Here is a 19944-nt window from a genome sequence, read left to right as displayed (position 1 = left end):
ACTCTAATTTTAAGAAATCTCTTTTTAATTTCGTTTAATTTAGTTTGCGCTTTCGTAGCATGCATGTAACCTTGTATAGAAGTTTCGTGCAACGACTACCAATTCATCCCATACTTATAGAGTAAACTAACAAATTATCGTTAGTCATAATCTCTGCGTCAAAAATGCTGCTACGAAAATTCTGTGCAGGTAATGCGGCATGTAATCGCGTGTGCCCTTTCAGAAGATTTAGAGAGGAACGCTCGTCGGCAGAACTAGTAAACGAACGAAATTAAAAAATCATTCCGGAAACGGGGTTGACAAAGTCACGTTTGTGCAGCTACTAATTAGCTGAGAGGCGTATTTTTTTATCTACTTTTTTTAGAAATATAAAGTTCCTCGGCTTGCAACGGAAGCACTTCCGTCGACGAGTAGAACTCATTTTCGAAATATCACCGGTTCTTCGAGAAACAGTCCCCTACAACGAAGCGTTAAATTCTTTGTACAACATTTTTCAAATACCGTTTGCTATTTTGCAAAGATCTGTTTTTAATTCACCACATTTTCGTAGGTATCTTGTACAATTCTTTTTTTCTTTTTCCTTCCTTTTCTTTTTTGCTTGAAAAGTTTAGGAGGGTCAAGGAGTGCATGCGGACTTTCTACTTCCTTTTTGTACTTAGCCTCGTTAAGGATCGACTTTCTCGTAAAAAGCACTACTTTTCCATTGGAAATATTAATTTAGAAATTATGATTTATATTTAGATATTTTCGTAAAGTTAAAAGTCGAGCAATTGTGGAATTACGACTATTGGAATAAATAATAGATTTATTATTCGACGTAACGTGGTCGAGTAAGTTTGTAACTTTCTCCGTTACGCTCGCTATTAATTGTACCATAGACAACTGCGCCGAACGATGTTGCCTAAGATAAATGTGACAGAGATCCTATGTAAACCTAGTTTACGGTAAATTGCGATGAAATTAACTACTTGAGCATAGAGGGAAAACCTAATTAATTTGTTTACCTCGTAATCTATTGAAATTTTTAATTAAATAACGATACAACGTCATTTCGTTCACTTTACATAGTAGCTTTTACATCTTTTATTACTTTATGTAACACAATTAGTTACTCCGTCATGCTTTTAAAAGCATATAAAACAAATTATGCTCGCGTTAAGCTCTCAGGCATCGATGTATGCATTTAAACGTGAATGCAATAAAAAATTCAACATCCTCGTTCGTTTTCTAAATATACGGAGGACGAACGCCAATATGGAAAGAGAGAAAGAAAGGACGCCAACGTGCACCTTTTTACATCTAAATACGCAAGTAGCTCCATCCAACTAGGAAATTCAATCATAGAATTCGATGAATCGGTCGCGCCGAAATTAAATCGCGTTCGATTCAACTTCAAACGCGATACGGAACAATATCCATGCTTCAATTAAATTTAGTAAAATGCCGATTGTAGCGTTTTTCTTCTCCCCTTTTATTCGCTCCTTTTTCCTTCTTTCCTTTTTTCTTCTTCTCTGAACCAAACGAGTTTGACTCGACACTCGTGGACACAGAAATGAAAATGTACGACGAAATAAGCGCGTTCAAAGAATCTTCATCTAGGGCACTCGATACCAAAAATAGAGGAAAAGAGAGATATACGAAGCAGTGATGCTCGTCTCCGTGCAACGACCACATCGTAGCTCGTGCGCGACGCGCTACCAAGAACTACATCTGTGGCCATCGAAATGAAGGAAAAATCGTCGGCTCGCGCCACGCCGGGCTAAATATCGATTCGCGTTAAAATACAATCTACCGCCCTTGGTCCGCTGCTTATGGTCGGTGGTTGCTTAACGCTCGATTCGGCCGCTCTTCCTTTACTCTCCGTTTCGATCGGTCCAATTCCCTCCATCGTACGAACTATGGTCGTCGGATTTAACCAGCGAAATTTTACGCCTGAAATCCGACGTTCAAACGCGAGATCGAAACATTTTAATCTGTTCTGCTCCAACGAGGTGTCATTATTAACTCGTCGATTGAACGGAAATACGAGATGCGCGTTAAACGTTATGAATATTTCTCGAGGATCGCAACGATATGCGTTCGTTTCTTTTTCCTTTTGCCGCTGCCACGCTTTCCATCGCTCGATATTATACGAATTATTTAAATCGTCCAAATGAACGCACACGTTTGCCGACCAAGTATATACGTATCAATTTACACGCATATATTTAATATTAATGCGCGCATTCTGAAAGCGTATCGTCGTGCAGTTTTCGTTCGATTCAAATCGTTCCGCGGGGCTGCTACTGCTTGTGGATGAAAAATTTCTATTACATTGGTCGATGTTTATAAAATTTATTGACGTCGTGGAATACTTGACGAACCGGACATTGGAATGTCCGCGGGAAAAACTAGCGCGACCGCAAGAATATTCATCGATCAATGTACGCAATGAACGCGTACGTTGTGATTGTGGATCATGCGAAGAAAAATGTTATCGAGAAGTTCGTTGATTCGACGAGACGAAGCTTCCTAACGTCAATCCTACAGGAATTTTACGGTTTTCAAATTTCCCTGAAACGTTCTCTGTCTTATTGTTTATAATTTATATACGACTTATATATAAATACTTAAAGAATCTCCTCTATTTTATTATAAATTGGTTTTCAAATTTCGAAATAAACACGATCAACGGAGATAAACTACCTGATAAAAACAACGTCTTGTTAATCATCTTAATTCGTCAGACTATCTTTGACAGCGTGAATTTCTTCCCAAATACGAGCTCACATAGTATGTAAGCTGATAGCCATTACTAGCATTACGTTTAATTCCGATAATCGATATGACCCGGATACTTGCAGAAAGGATCTATAGAAAATACGCACCAGCGATATTGTAACAGCTCATAGAGTTAATACTGGATTAAGTATTCCTCTTTTGATTGAAATTGGTTGAATCTGCCGCAGCCGAATAAATTAGCCGGTGGCGCAATCGTATGCGCAAACGAAAATTATATACGACAGGGTATTATCGTAATATGGATTTAAACACGTTGAATATTAACGGGTGTACCCATCGAAAATTCAGTTTCAGTTAAATATGGCTTAAGCATTGTATTTGTAAACTTGTTAATTATAGACGCAGGATTAATCCGGTGACAAAATAGCAGTGATCGCAGGCGAGCAACTAGATAATTCGTAATTCAAGTTATTTCGCGAATGTTGATAATCGTAGAGTTATCGATGATGAAAAAAGACAAAGAGGAAACAGGGAAAGGAAAAAGCCAGAAAGGAAATGAAATCTAAATCGGTCCACCGCATTGTTTTTTCGCCAAACCTTCGATATTTGATTCTGCAAATTTTATCCGGAGCTGTCGTTTTTATTTGCAAGCGTTCCGAAAGCTCGCGGCACGCACCTCGAAAATCGACGTGAACTGCACCTCAAGTGGAATAAGCGCTCGAAAGGCGGACAAAAGTGCAACTTGATGCGACTCGATGATCGTTTCTAATTAAAAGTGATTTAGGCTCGCTCGTTTTCGAACTGGAAAACTGGTTTCAACGACGAGAGAGGGAAAACTGCTCACGACAGGCGGACGATTCGAGTTAAAATTCAATTTGACGCCGCTGCTCCCAAAACTCACGGTGCATCTGTCAAATTGAACTCACTTCCGAAGAGTCGCCGAATATTCCATATAACATTAATTTAGCGAATTTCTGTGTGCTCGTTTTATCTCTTATCGCGGAACCTTTACTTTGTCGTTTTCAAATATGCGTATTGACATTATTTCTGTTTCAATAGAATTCTAATGGTTCCATTAAAGTAATAACACCTCGCGTCCTTTATAATGACTTTCGTTTATCCAAATTACTCCTTTCTTTCCACGATTACTTCTCAGTTATCCGGTCTAATGCGATTTAATTCCAGATTAATGCATTCGTCTCTACTTCGCTGTAAACATCTGTTTTCACCACTAGTTTCGCAATGTCGGCTTTTCTTTTTCTTTCGTAATTTAGACTCGGAGTACCGAAAAACGGAAAGTTGCGGATTTTTGCTTAAACAAGTTTTAACGGCGGTAGTAATCCTATAAACACGTGGAATATCATCGAAGGTTAATGATTCTACGTGAGAAAATTAGAACAGAGATGTAGAATAACGCTGTTTTCAATCGAAGCTACGGTTTCAAATAAATCAAAGATTCGTTGTACGTTTATCGTACATTTATCGAATATGGGCATTTTCGGGCAACGTTCTATAGACAAACGATAAATATTGCAGTAAATAATAAAACCACGATAAATTTTGCTAACAAATTATCTTTCGCCGGTATAACAATGGCTTGCGTATTTTTCTTCGGTAAAAACATTGTTAAGGATTCTGTTTTTCGCTTTTGTAAATAATTTCCCGTTTCGAGTATTCTTTTCTTTCTTTCAATTTCACGCCGTAAATTTGATATTTCGAACAAAATAAACTGCGTGATAGATATTTCTTATTTTTTTACGTAGAATCGGTTTTTTCCACAGTGTGCCACTAGTTGAGCTACACGTCATGTAGGTACATACATAAATATACAGGGTGGTTGGTAACTGGTGGTACAAGCGGAAAGAGGGTGATTCTACGCGAAAAAAGAAGTCGAAAATATAGAATACAAATTTTTCGTTTGAGGCTTTGTTTTCGAGAAAATCGACTTTGAATTTTCGCTCGGTACGCGTGCGGTACGTTATAACGGATCTCACTGTAGATCGTTATCTCGATGGAAAAATTAAAAAAAAAATTTTTTTTCTATATTTTCGACTTCTTTTTTCGCATAGAATCACCCCCTTTCCGCTTGTACCACCAATTACCAACCACCCTGTATAAAATCGATATAACTTAGATATGTCGTTCGTCATAGTCGAGCGCAAATCAGAAACTTCGTTGGAACGTTTAATTCAAATAGGCCGGTAATTATACGGTCAGTGCTCTTCGTAATACCGCCACTACGCTCTTTCTTTCCTCCCCGTCCACTTAGTAGGGGTTTTCATCAGCATTCCGTAGACTGTACATTTCCGGCGAATCCCCATTGTCCTCCGTTTATCGTGTACAAAGCAACGAGTACGAGTTCCGACTATTCTTCTTCGTCTGAAATCGGCTTCTAAACGTTACTCTAATGCCGGGGGGATCTGCTTTTGGTCGTATTACACATTGTTCTACTTTGACCGTCAACCGCCCTCCATTATCTAGTGGAATCGTTGGGTCGACCGAACACCGACTACGAGGATCCGCTTGAAGGGGTGTTGGTGAACACTGGCGAGACGAAAAATTAGTTTTCCGTTAAATTACGACATTGACGTGATTCATGCATGAGAACGGACGAAGTGGCTGGTCGATGGAGGGGGGTTCGAAATGTAAACGGATCTTATCTCGGTCGATGAAACACGTCGTTCGATATTCCGATACTAGGCAACCATCGCCATCACCGTTGGCTCCAAGGGTATCGAGGCCTGGCATAATGGAATTCCTCGTTATATAAATTTCGGTGCACATTTTTCTGGCACCCATCGATCTCGCCGGTCTTCCATTTTCCTGGCTTTTCTCTTTTAAAGTCGACGTATGTACTAACCTGCTCGTACACTCATCCGCTTTCGCTCTCTCTATACACGTATGTACTTATTGTATATATGTATATATATCTCTGTCTCTCTCGTTCTTCTTCGCTTCACGGCCTCGCGCTTTGTTTCATTCCGTTTCTGCGAATAGCCGCTCGATTCCTCGAACGTTTTTCCAGAGAAACGGGGAGAAAACGGAATTCCATCGATAACTGTGAATCCAGCGTCGTTCTTTAAATGATTTTATCTCACCGAGCAAAACGCTGGCAGTGGATAAAAAGGGATTCCCGTCGATTAACTTCCGCTACGCTTTTGTCTGTGGATCGCGAGCCAGAGGAATAGTAGCGGATCATCTGGAACGGTACTTTGGTGAGACTTTGAGTACTCGGATATCCGCGAAGTCGAATATCTGCGATATGGTTGTTTCGATACGATCGAACGGAAAGATTCGAGAAACGGTCAGCATTCGATGTATTTAAGCGATCTTCGTCCGTAGAATTTAACGAACGATCAAGGATAGCGACGAGCATATCGATATGGCATTCGTTTGATTGTTTGCGCGGCGTTCGACACGACGACGACCGAGATGCGTCGATCATAGTCGATCTTTCGCATCGATAGATGGCTCTGCCGTCTAACGATCGCATTGCATCGTACGCTGCCATGGACCGTTACTCGGAATGCGATTGCAGAAGTCTACGCTTGTTTACCTCTAATAAACCGTTCGTTTTAGTGCACTTTAGTCGTGATTTCCTATTTTACGTTGGCGATTGGCGTCCGTCGCTTGTAGTTTCTTGTTCGTGTACGTTACAGAACGAACCTTTTATCTAAGGAGTCGTTAATTCAAGCACAAATTAGGACGCAGCCAGACGATGACAGCAGTATTCGGCCCCTGTGTTTTCCAGCGCGAGCGATGTTTCGAGCGATATTTTCATACGAGGTTAAGTTTCTTTTCAAAGTGAGTGCGGACAATGAATATAGCGAAATTGTGGAATACGTGCCTCGTGCGACAACTGATATTCGTCGATTCCCTGGTGATACGCGGTGAGTGTGTATTCTGTCTATTTCATTAAAAACGCAAATACATACATTACGATTTACATATTTACGCAACGAATTAGCACGTTTTTAACGTACACGACACTAAGAACTCTAAGAAAATTTTCGACTAACTTGATTCGTTCTCGCACGTGTATCTCACCAAATGTCCAATTTTTGTCAGTCTATAAAAATTGCCAGCGTGGATTTCGCGAAATTCAATTTCCATGTCAAGGGTTGCTTGATTTTTCAATTTCTTTTTATTGCTAACCGAATCAAACTTCGTTCGCCGTAAAGTGGCGTGACGAGAAGAGTTCTCGTCGAGACTCTTACCTGCGACGTTCCGTCGTCCCGTGCATCGGTCCTTTAAAAAGCACGAAATAGGGTAGAGAAGTTATGGCGATGGAACAACGGACGGGTATCATCGTCGCGGCAGAATTTCCTGACAGCCGGCTGTTTCCAAATTTATCAGATAAGCGTGCAAGAGGGCTCGTAAGATCGAAAAAATACACAGGCGGAAAGGAATACATAATCAACGAGAACAGAATAGGATCTCGCAGTATAGTTATTCCAGTCTTGTCGTTTATCTCGTCGTTCTTTGCCTGTCATTCGAGCGCGTAGATCAGTGTACTCCACAAACGGAGACAGATGTCACTTTGTAACATTACGTTCGCTTATCGGTGAATTTATTGACTTTTTATCGAGAACGCATTGAACTCGTTTCTTTCTTCTTTATAAAGTTTTACAATCATAGGAAAATATACTGGATGTAGCCAATGTATATTCGAAGAATGAAAAATTAGCAGAGGCACGAGAGTTTAAGAAATCACGAATATTTAAAATGTATGGGACATGTGTTCAAAATTATTAATAAACATTTCATACCTTCGATATTTGTTCACAAAAAACTGTTACTTTCTCAGCAGGACACGCTTTTTGTGTCTCTCGGAGACAAGTACATGCATTTTGAAATGTTTCGAACGAGTCAGAGTTGTAATGATAGTGAATAGAATATTTTATTCGAAAGTGAAGGTCACTTCTCTCTATTCCTAAACTCCTAGGCGAAGATGAGAGAAAAACTTGATACCCACTGTGAAGTTACTTTGTGAAAGAAAAAAAAAAAGATAAATTGTTCGATGGATCTGTTGGTGTGAGACTCGAACGATGCTTCTCTGGTTTGTCTGGCGAAAGATGGTCTTACTCTATTACGAAATTCAAAATCTTATAAAGTGATATAAATAACTAAATTGTGATCAAATTTCTTCCTCTTAAACTTGTTTGTTTATACCGTTATTCTGAATGATGTGGAATTTATTATAAAGCGAGACACGACAAATGTAAAAATACTACATGATTTTACGTACAGGATACGAAAACTGTACAAGTTCTACGAATGTATCTACTTTGCGATAAAGGAAATAAAGGTGCACGCGCGTGTGTGTACTTTTTTAATCTAATTTCGTCCAGCTTCTAAATGGCGTTTTATAAATCACTGTAAATCGTCAATGTTTGGTACAGGTACCACCTGTTCAAACCATTTTTAGGGCTTATCCGGACCGTAAATACAGCTTACCATAGGAATTTTCCAACTACCTGAGAAGATGCAGGTAGTGTGACGCTACTTTGAATGCATCGTCAGGTAAAGCAAGCGAAACGTTTATCGAACATTGCCGTGCGGAGTTCCCTTGCCTTTCACTTTGTTCGATGTTTCAAGTTCGATATCTCCGGTACGTTCACTTAGAAACTCGGAATTTAACTTTCGGAAATAAAGCGATTTACAAACACGCTGGGAAAAATATGGGTTTCTGAGCGATGCACGCACGGATCGGATCAATTTAATGTCGTGAACGTGAGACTCCGGCTAACATTCCGAAATGCCTTTACGGAAGTTCATCTCTCTACGACCTTCCAAACTTTATTTCCAGTTGCAAAATCTGACGGTTCAAGTTGATTTTGACCATTCGATACGTGGAGGGACACCGCGCGATACGTCTTATTGCAATAATTTTAAATATCGATAAAGAGTCGTACCGTGCCGCTACTCTCGCGTGTGATATTAAGGAAGGTTCAAACCGGTCAAATGTACCAAAAACGAAAGAAGAAAATGACACGATATTTTATATCAAAGCGAATGGGCCGGAGCTCGGTCTGGTTTTTCAAGACTCATAACGATCGTCGACCATATTTTTCACTTTCCGTACCCTCGATTAATTTTTTTGTTCTCGAATACTCACCTGGCGCAAGAGTATCTAACGTCGGGTCGCTCTCTCGTTTTTCTTTTTTTCTAACGAAGCTTTTTACCTGAAGCGACCAACCGTTTCCACGGCGCCAGATTTCCTCGATATCTCGATAAATTTTCCTGGTAAAGGTTTGCTATTTCGTGGTCGGATCCTCGAATGTTTCTACTTTGGGCGAAAAAGCGCGCTTAAGAATGAGCGAGGGAGAAAAAAGGGAAGAGCAGGAGAAGAAAAAAGAAAGGAACAACGATTCTCGTCGATTAATCTTCGTTTCTTTTACTGTTGTACGCGAACTGCATCTTTTGCATCCTTCCGAGCCGTATTATATCCTCGATCGCATCATTTCCCTTTATTCAACCGCTGTTCCATCTTTCTCCTGCCTCCTGTATTATGCATTATGAGTTATTAATTATTTATAAGTGCATCACCTACTTGAAACTTGCTCACCATTCCATGCATCTTGCGACGTAATATGATTTATCTATCTACGTGATCTTTTCCTTCACCTTGTGAACTTTTATCTCGTGACCGCGAGCAATTCGCGGATAATAGTCTTGCTGGGCTATACAGTAATGGAAAGCAGTTCTAAAGTTGCGCCGCACGTGTATTTACATTTATATTATATCGTGGTACGTCTTCAAAGGTATTCGATGATGAAAAATTTACGAAAGCTGATTTTCTGGAATAGTGTATCGTTTTTTCTTTTTATGATAAGTAACTGCGTGTTTCATTGCAGAGGTCGAGTATATCCGAATTCCATATTTTTATCTTTAAAACCGTTCCCTAAGTGTTAAGCCGCTTTTAAGACGATATTGTAAATGCATATGTAATTGGAGTTTTGTTTCTTTTCTTTTCTTTTCTTTTCTTATCTTTTTTTACACATAGATCGAATATTATGAAATAAGCACCGGTATGATTTCAGTGGATATTAATTACTTAGTTTGTAACAGGTATTTTATAACCTACTCTTAGAGAAAATATTACATACGTGCAATTTAATTTCTGGTATTATTACTGAAACCGATTATTATAAAACGATTTAACCTTCATCGATTAAAACGTTATGTACATTAGCGATTTTATTACTTGCATTTTCCGGCTTTGTAGAAGATTAAATTAAACTACGAATTTTTGATAATACATATTTTAAATTCTTTATTAATGTATTCTCATAATTGTCACATATTCCATAGCTTCGAAGCATGTTACACCGTAATTTGTAGTATCTAATTTGATAAACTTTAATGTATTCTATCTTAATCTTGATTTTTATACAATTGTAGCAAGAGTTGCAATTTTTTATACATATTTAAATAGCTTAACACGTTTGCTATCAACATAGGACTAATTTACATTCAATTTTAATTCTACGCTGCTTGTCGTCGATTATGCATTTCGGAAGTGACTAATCTATTCTTCGTACTTTTCATCGGAAAGCTTCGTTATCTCTTATTGTATGGCTTTCATCACTTGGTGGAAAATGTCGAAGCTCGATAGAACGGAGTTCCTCTGGGATTAATTTTCGCTGCTCTATCGTCTACTATTCGCGTTAAATTCGCCTCCATTTTCGCGTCCGTTGTCGCACAGCGTTCTCTTGAACGCTCATAATTGCGTTGGATTGCTCTTTTGTACGCCTTAAATTGTTACATTGGCGCTAATGTTTTAAACGTAGGGGTTCACGTTGAATTTATTATTGCAACAGTCGAAAAGATTATGGTTCGTTAAATAACAGTTAGACATTAACTTTTATTCGTGATGTTACGTTTCTTAAATTTAAGAAGTACAAAAGTTGCCATGTTTTGAATAAAATGCTTAGGTATTTTATTGCCGTTTTTAAAGAAATTTTCAAATTATTTTCCACTGATTAGTTGGAAATGTAGCTACGTAGTATTCGAGCGATCGGCTGAAATAGAATATCCAGATGGAATCTTGGATTGACCAAATATCTTCTCGTTTCTCCTCGATTCGATTCTGTGCATTCGTAGCGCAAAATCGTCAGAAACGGATCAGACAGCGAACCGGGTATAATAAAGGACAAATGCGATTGTACTGAAATTATAATACGAATAGCACGGGAATTGTTCGTTTAATGTTCGAATTAAATCCCCCATCGTCGAGCCGATCGCTAATTGAATAACCAGATGGAATCATTCGATGAATGATTGGATGAAAAATTTATCATGAATCGTAAAATTCGGCCAAGCGTGGAATAATCGTTGTTACAAGTTAAACGTGACCTGTCGTCCCTTTCCGTCTGCCAACGTTTCGACCGCGTTCCCAGCCTCTATCTGAATTACAAAAGTCGCGGGATTAGGCGATCCGCTTAATTTCAGAATGTAATATATTATTCATACCCTGATCTGCATATCCCTTGGCGCGGTTATCCCCAGATAGAAAATACGGTACAAGATGCAAATGTAATTTATGCTTGCTAGCACCGCGACCGTAGCTTAGCACTTGGTCATCGGGCAGTTACGTAGCCGCGTGTGTGCACACGTATTACACCTGTCTCGTTAGTCTGGCCATCGATACCATTCTTCGATGATTTTTATCCCTCGGCGGACTTAAACGCGAAAATAAAAAAAGTGATTCTCGTCCATTATTTCCGGTTCTCTCTTGTGCACGGTCGTTCGTGTAAAACGTCTATTTTCGAGTCCACAGAACTGTACTCGGGATTCATTATTGCCTTTCTCTCTATTCCCTCATCCGACGTGTGCTTCTTGATTACTTTAACATTCGGCCGTGTCGTTGCCTGTTTATAAATGCGCGTCTGCGACGAGCTCGTAATTTTCTACTATACTCCTACTATTTGTCGGGTCCAACCAATTCCAACTCTTTGATTTAACTTTCCAATGTATCCTATCGTATAACGATATATGGTACCATGTAATGAAAATTATAGAACAATAAAATTATGAAAAAAAAACCCGTGAAAACTGTACATTGTATCACAAAAGTTATGGAATCTATAAACCTATTAAAGATATAGCGAATAATAATAATTACGATAATAACTACGTGGAGTGTTCAAAATGCATTCTCCTGTTGCGTTTAGGGCTCGAAAAGTTGAATTATTTGTGAAATTAATTAATTATCGTAACAAGTTGCCACTTGTATATTATTTATTACCGGCACGAAGAGAATTTGTCTTTATGTGCCTTATAATTATAATACCTTCCGATATACGATATCGTAATACTATAAGGAAACACATTGAGAAATATGCTGCTCCTATTGATTGGCAATCGATATATTCACGTTAACAGTTTTGTAATTCTCTTCTTCACATGATATGTATTCAATAAGCACTCGCAGCATCGTTACACTAACAGCTGAGATTTCCACGGGTCTTTTACGGACAGATATGTGCGCTAATATCAATGTATAATTTATCTCTCGGCCATGCGAATTCTTTCTTTCTTATTCAGGAATATTCCTCGAATGAACTTTCTCGGAACGAAATCTCGGAGTTTGGATTATCGTTGATTAAGTTACATTCGCCCTTTTCGCCATAGAGTGCGCCGTAGATACGTACATTATTAATTTTGACACTCATTTCCGTCTCTCAGAACGAATCGGACGCATGCAGATATAAAAATGTGGATTCTGAATACTTCGTTATAAAAATACGTATTAATGGCGATGGAAGTTACCCCGCACTCTGGCAAATCGACTCACCGTGGTAAAATTTCACTCCTCGTATTTTTCACTCTCTTGTTTTCTCGTTCGTTCGATCGAACGTGTTTTTCTCTACGTTCGAACGGTTTCGAATTCGACTATCGTCGAAGGGCGAAAAGTTTCGCGTTAATTGATTCGTAATTAAGCCGAGCTGCGTTTCGAATATCGCGCGTACCATGTAATCTCCCTGACGGGTGAGAGTTTCGAGAGACGCGTCATTTCCTCGGGTTGGAAAATCGAACGTCGCCTCACCTCGATGGTAAGCGATTTCACGTTCCCGTTCCCCTTTGGGAACAAAATCGCAGATTTCTCGTGCGATTTTCCTACCATATGGATACATTTTCTAGTCATCGTGGTCGTCCTTCGAACGATCTCTATCTACCCGGACAAAATGCTGTGAGTTGTCGTGTCCGGGGAGGTGGAGGGAGAGAGAGAGAGAGAGAAAGAAAGAAAGAAAGGTTGCCGCCGATTAATTTCCGTTTCTCTTTCGCCCGCCGTTCGTGCGAATCGTGCTCGACTGTTTTCGGGCCCGCTCAGGCGTATTATATCCTAGGCACACTATTGCGTTTTGTCTCGACCTACCGCTCTGATATTAAATCATTCGAGGCTCTTTATTAACGGGCACCCTGCTGATCGGATATTTAAAGCTGTTTCCGCCTGGCAGTAGACGATGTCGTAATTTTCGTGATTCAGCTCGGACATAGTTTATAAATTACATTTTTCTCGAGATTAATTATTTATATCTCGGAAAGGTAGGTGGTTCGGTGGTTCCGTTGAATTATCGATTTCAAGGAGTTTCAAATGCGACACTTTTATGGATTATTTTATCACTCGTGTTGTTTCGTTTGTCCTGTTAACCGTATTATTCTTGAACTCATGCTGTCCACCACGCGTTTTTGAATATTTTGCAATATGTTGAATTCGAAATCATTTCCATCCTTTGAGCTTTATTCGCACTAATTTCATTTCGATGCTTCTATGAGAATTGATCAACAAATATATCTTTGCACCTCTAATCGAAAAAATATTATGCAGTTTACATTCCTTTTAACTGTGTAGCTAAAATCAATAGCTCTTTATAAATATTGGCGCATGCGGTTTTTAATGTAGCTTCATATGTTTTCGGCCGACGTAAAATAAAGCAAAGAGTTTCGCTTGTATGATACCTCGCTGAGAAAGGTTTAGTATTTGATCTGGTGAACGCGTAAACCATCAAATGTCTGCACTTCGTTCGATCCAGCATCCAGGAAACTGTCTGTTTAACTCTTCGTAAGTTATTAACGTACAGCGAGTTGGCCTCTGTTTGATGTACGACGACCCTGAAACGTTTTTGAGTAGGTGGATGTTAGGTTCATATAAATAGTACATTTCTTGATGTATGAGAAATTCGCAGTTCGAAAATATGAAACTGGAGCAATAGAAGAGGAAAAGTGATCGAATATCGTATTTTTAATCCTACCTGTTTGTTTCTTCGAAACAGAGAAATTAATTGTACCTACATTTGCCTCCTGCGTTTGGTTTCTGTGCGTTGTCAGACGATAAGAACTTTGAAGGACTATAGTCTTTTTTATTAAAACATCGTTGTTTCCCTTATCGATATTATCGATAGCATTTCCTGATCTTTCTCTGGATCTTCACAGTAAGAGATGATCAGCGTTGAATTCTATAAACGAACATTAAACTATCCTAACATTTACATAAGCTTCTTCAAATGCTAAATTCATACTCTCTGTACCTATTACGATGCCTTTTCAACGTTTAAACTCATAAAAAGGTTACGCGAATATTCCTGCGCGATGATTCATGAAAATAATGGAATTCAAATTCAGGAAATAATGTACTGTTAAATAATGGAATTTCCACGATGTTGTTATAATATTCAAGAGGTACATTATGGGGACATGTATTCCTCTCTAACGTTATTTCTAGCGACATAAATTTTGAAAAAATATTTCGTGTGTACTACTTTCCGACATAACTTAACAGATATTCGTTTAATATGTAAATGAATATTATAAAAGCCATTAAAAAGAAAAAAGAAGAAAAAAGAAAAAAAGAGAGCTGCCAGTTCCATACGAATTCCTACTATGGAGGAATTAGCTAAAAGGTAGTCACATCGTTAATAAAATACGACGAGCAGATAGCACAGTCTAAAACGTACGTTGCATGCTTACCCATGAAAAAAGTCCATAACGTTTTATTGCTTGAAATCGCTTTCGTCGAATACCGCATGCATTATGTACGTTACTCAAAGCCGCAGCAGGTCAATACATCTTCGAAGTCGGTCACATTCCCTCAGTTTCTTGCGATTCGAATATTGAAATGGCGCATCCAGCCCGTCCTCCCACCCCCCTTCCTCCCCTTTTTCCTCTGTTTCTTCTATCAAAGCCCCCAAACTATCTTGGAGAATAAAATACCGAGGGTCGCCAGGGAAAAAGAAGAGATTTCCGCCGATTAATTTCCGTTCCCCGTTCCTCCGTCGTTCGTGCGAATCGCGCGAATCGTTTTCAAGTCCGTCGAGGCATATTATATCCTCGAATCATCGTCCTGCTCCGCCTATCGGTCTCTTGCTCTCTTCTCTCTCGTTCCCCTTCTCTCTTTCTCTTTCCGCAGCCCAATCTACCCTTTCGTACACTCCCTCGTCCGGCGATCCCCGAATTCGTTATAACCGAGAGCCGGGAACCACGCAACCGTAACTTTGCAGGATACGATATACGGCCCACGAGCAAAGAGATGAGACGGAAAGGAACGCTTTACCCCCTTCGACGGACGGAGAAAGATGGCTTGAATCAAATTTACAGACTTCCTGCACCTCCAGACAGAAAGCCCCGAGCGACGCCTAGGAGAAGAGAGACTGGGTTGGTGGTTTCCTCTTACGGTTGCGAGCGATACAATATCGCGCGCTCTCTTGTCACCGATCGTTTCAAAATGTTTTCCGGTGTTTGCTTGACGACAAGCTACAGAAGTAGATTTCGCGTTATTTATTTAGCTGGAAACACGGACTGGCGCGTCGTGTACGCATCCCGGCAATACCGATTAACCGAAAGCTTCCCTTCCTTGCTCGCTAGCTCGCTGACGCGCGCACGCGAACGAGCAGCGGAGGGTAATTGGTTTCGGCCAATCAGCGTGCATTCGTCGGAACGTGCCGCTTATAACGCTTCTGTGTTTGTTGTAATTAGGATGTCAACGAATAATGCGTGTCCGGTAATTATCGATGATATCTGACTTTACCGACCGGGACATTCGGATTAATTTCGATACTGAATTCGACGGGACCATGCGGTAATTAGTTTATTATGTTTGCTGTCGCGCTTGCTTCCCTTTGGGCCCTCCCGTATCTCTAGCTGTGTAAGATATTTAGCGTTCATCGAGGTTCACCGGTTAACGAATATTTGATGTCGTTTGAAAGTTCGGCACGGCAATGAAACCTCTAATAGGGTAAATATCGTTGGAAAACGGCTGTAATCAGTGACTATTCGATTATTCTTTCGACGATATAACGAAAGGGTAACTGGCTGAGAAATTGCAGACCGCTCTGGTGTTTATCGCAATCTGTTCCGATGCCATAAATTTTAAAGATTTCGCACTAGATACGTATATAATAGAAAATGATATTTCAGTGTGATTAAGAAGAAGTGGAGAGGCGGATAATTGTTGTAGCATCTACAATAGCATTAGTAGTTGCCTTATCTATTCAAAGTTCCATCGTGCTAATTACCACATCGGATAAAGTTGCAAATTTCCTAAATCAGTTATGAGCTTATTATCGGGCGTTTGTTATTTGTTTTATTCGTAACATCGGAACTTTGAGAAAATAACCTTGTTTTTCTTGCGTATTAAAAGTTTCTTTAACATTTTTTTAATGAGATATGTAGAAGACAGCGGATTACAATAAAGCATAAAATAGAAAAGAAGAACATTTTTTCTCTGTCACAATTACGCGTTGTTTGAGAAATTACAGTAAGAACAAACACATTTTCTCATAAAACTTAGCTTTCTAAGTTTGTCATAGTAAAAGTAGATTATATGAAGTGGTAGTTCTAACTTACACTACCAGTTTCGTAATGAGAGCAGAAGAAGTAAACGTAGAAGATAAATATTCTTTTTGCAAGATTGCCTGTTTAGTTAACGTAATTGCGTGTATCGACTTGTATCTACGTTGCCTGTTCCGTTAACTGCAAAATTACGAATTCCACTAGATCCTCTGAATTTCCGAACACTTTGTCCTAGTGTAAGTTGCATCTCGTATATCTAATTAAATTTCTAGCAATTATCAAGCGGCATCGGTCGTAAAATTTCATTTTCCGTTGCAAATGGGTGTTAAATTTTTGCACCTGGTCGAACCGGGAACTCGCAAGGAATCTTATGGAAAAAGCTTCGAGCGGAAATTAATTCCAGGACTTAATAAAAGCGGTAATGAGCCACGAAGATTAGGGATGCAAAGCAATCGTCGCACGGCCTTATCGACGCGCGATTTTCATTATTTGTAGCGTTTACTTCACCTGTTCTATCCAAGCGGGACGGAAAAAGCAGAAACGAATCGTACGGTCGTTTCAATAAAATTCTTTTATTCGCATACCCTGTGTTTCGAAACGTACAATTAACGCGTATACCGATCACGACTAAATCCAGTCTACGCTACGTTCCACGTTCGTCAGTCGCGGCTTACGTGCCGATCGATATTCTCGGTTTTCAAAACTCATTATCCATAAAATTAGACTTCGAATCTAATTTCAGGCAAAAGATTTTATTACTTTTCTAGAAAGATTGCAATTCCTCGATGTTATTCCCATACCACCTGCAGCTATCGGCATCGTTGCTGCCGGTGGAAAAAAATTTGCCAGTAAATTGGCCGATTCTTCGCAGTTTCGTTTGTCGCTCGTTCGCTACGCGGGTGTAAAGAATCAAACGTCGCAAGTATCAAGTCGGGGAATGCTCAGAGGCCGGTTCCCGCAGCGTTTCAAGCGTTGGAAGTAGAGATTGTTTCGCACGGGTTACGAAGGCTCGGGGATTGCTTTACAAGTCTTTTGAGGTTGAAATTGCAGACAGAGAGATGAACGTCAGTGTCGGTGTTTGAGGTACGTGAGGAACGTGACTCTTCTAGATATACACGTCTGGTTACACGCGGTTTATCGAGTTTCGTTTTTCTTACCGCGTTTCTTTCGTCCTTCGAAAATCTTACTTTCCTCGGACGCTCTGCACCAAGGCGTCCAGGTTTAGCCTTTTATTTCGTCTTGTTATCCTATCGCTTGTCAATGTGTGCTGATTCAAGTCGCGTCCAGAGGATATTATAGAAAATAGCTTTATTTCGTTGCATTTATGGTTAATAAATTAATATCGTTAAACGAAGCAGGGAAATGATCGTGCCGCGGCACTCGAAATCCGGGTTTACTCCGACCAAGATGATTAACAGTCACTGGCAATTAAGCAAATTATCGCGGCGCGATGCGACGCGACATCGCGAAAAACAGTCGGCAGACGTCAAGTCGGATAAACGAAGGCTCTGCCACAGATACGGATTTCAATAGCTTCTTGCGATCGTTATGTTACGTGCTGATCGTTCTGAAATAGAAATGGCGCGTCGAGCGACAATTACGGTTTCTCCGAGAGCAATAATAACACGGTTCATTAACATAAAAGATAGGTGCGCGTGCTGTAAAAATGTAAAAAAACATCGATGAATTTACTAGCCTAGTTTAATGCCTTATGTGAATGTATTCGAGCAGGCGTAAACTGAATTTTTCAAATAACGAGTTGAAAAAGTTGAACGACTGCTTGCATTTGAACGAGGTTGAGTCGTGAATAGCTTCACAGATGGAAGCAGTAAGTTTAATTAGAGTCTGAAGGCAGAGATTAACGAATAGATAGAAAGTTAAGTAGTATGAAATAGGTTTGAAGAAAAATAAGAAGCTTACTCGCGAAGTCATAAAAACTTTTTCATTTTTGCAGAATAGAAAGATTGAGCTGCGCGCGGACAGGCATTTATTCGCGAGACGTTAAATAAAATAGTAAAAGATACGATCGCGCAAAACTCTTACTCTCCACTCTCTCAAACTAACGCTGTATTCTTAACTCGGATTCCACCTCTAATTTTTCGGTAACTTTTCTAACTAACTCTCTCTGCGCTATCTGTCTATCTTTCTCCACTCTACATGCACCAGGTACTCGATTATCCGGAAAGTTCGCGCCACTTTCTTATAAGCGATGTTTCAATAATTTGCTACAAGCGAATCTCTATAAACGCACACGAACGATATACGGCTTCTTACTTACTTAGAAGCTTACAGCGACTGGAAGATCCGATACGTACGTCGCTCGCACATCCGTCGTTCTCTTCCCAGCATCTGCACTTCTCAAAATTTTATCATTTTTTCACGATATCGTCATAAACGTGCATTGGCAGGTATAAACGGTCATTACTATCCAAACTACAACGATAAACATATTGTTTTTAGACTCGTCAGAAATGTGGCAGCGCAAATTGTAGAAAAATTGTACGTTGTAACTTTAACCCGGAACGAACCGATCCGTAAGAAGTTGCAAACACCTTGATACCATGCGATCGCAACGCAACCCATTTTACGATTATCGTTCGGCGTTAAAAATATCCGACGATAAGGATAGAGAAAAAAGTCGAGTCACGAACTGTTGGCCGGCAACGTGTCTGTTTCCCGGCTAATAAGAGTGTATCGCGGAGGAAAGAAATTGGAAGGCAGCGAGGTAAATGGAAAGTCGTCGCGATATGGATGCGAATACGAGTGCTTTCGGAGAATCAAGATGAGGGTGCGGCACGAAAGACGTCGTTGTCACGTAGTCTCCTGATGGCCCCGAGAATTCACGGACCTCGACGGGGGCTTTAAAAGGAAGAAATATTAATCCAAGTTAAGCTTACATAACGATGAAACACGGCTGTTTCCACCGCCGAAGTGAAGTTCTCATGGAGCCTGCAAGGAGAGAGTGCGCCCTAACTAGACAAAGGCAAACGAAGCGCGGCGAGGCCACTCTTGTTTCATCGTGTATACATATTCGCGACTGTGCCGCGCGTGTGTCTCTCTGTACGGTCGTGTATGTATGGGATAAAGAATGAAATTTATTATGCCGCCAGTAAAAAATATCAGTCTCTGCTATACGTATGCGAGTTAATTAAACTCAGGTATACGATACGTAGATATCAACGAGTCGATGATATCTTTTTCAACGACGAGAAGCACGGATGCTTGTCGAATGTGTGGAAAAATACCGAGTACCGATGTAAAAATGATGGAAAAATTCAGCTCGTCGATATCGTTCTTCGGTGGATCTTAATTTGTTTGTATTTTAGATGATCTTGGATAAGATATTTTAGACAGGATTTGCTTACTACTAAATAGGGCGATATTTGATTTGATTTGCTTTATAGACTACTGATGATTTAAACGAGTCTT

General features: G+C 39.8%; 1 protein-coding gene across 4 annotated transcripts in view; it reads left to right on the top strand.

Annotated features, from left to right (window-relative positions):
• The window catches only part of LOC138181091 (leucine-rich repeats and immunoglobulin-like domains protein 1), a 282141-nt gene that overhangs the window by 133687 nt on the left and 128510 nt on the right, over positions 1-19944 (top strand). The window contains exon 1 of one of the 4 annotated variants that reach the window (XM_069115647.1): positions 6243-6611. The exons of the other annotated variants lie outside the window; for them this stretch is intronic. The gene's annotated coding sequence lies outside the window, so the exon portion shown is untranslated. Of the gene's footprint in view, positions 1-6242; positions 6612-19944 lie in introns of those variants that run through there. 4 annotated transcript variants of the gene reach the window in all.

This window comes from Bombus flavifrons, chromosome 6 (assembly GCF_040668555.2).
Source record: "Bombus flavifrons isolate JBK064 chromosome 6, iyBomFlav1_principal, whole genome shotgun sequence".
Taxonomy (NCBI): domain Eukaryota; kingdom Metazoa; phylum Arthropoda; class Insecta; order Hymenoptera; family Apidae; genus Bombus; species Bombus flavifrons.
The sequence above is the reverse complement of the archived record's forward strand: the minus strand, read 5'-3'. Positions and strand labels throughout refer to the sequence as shown.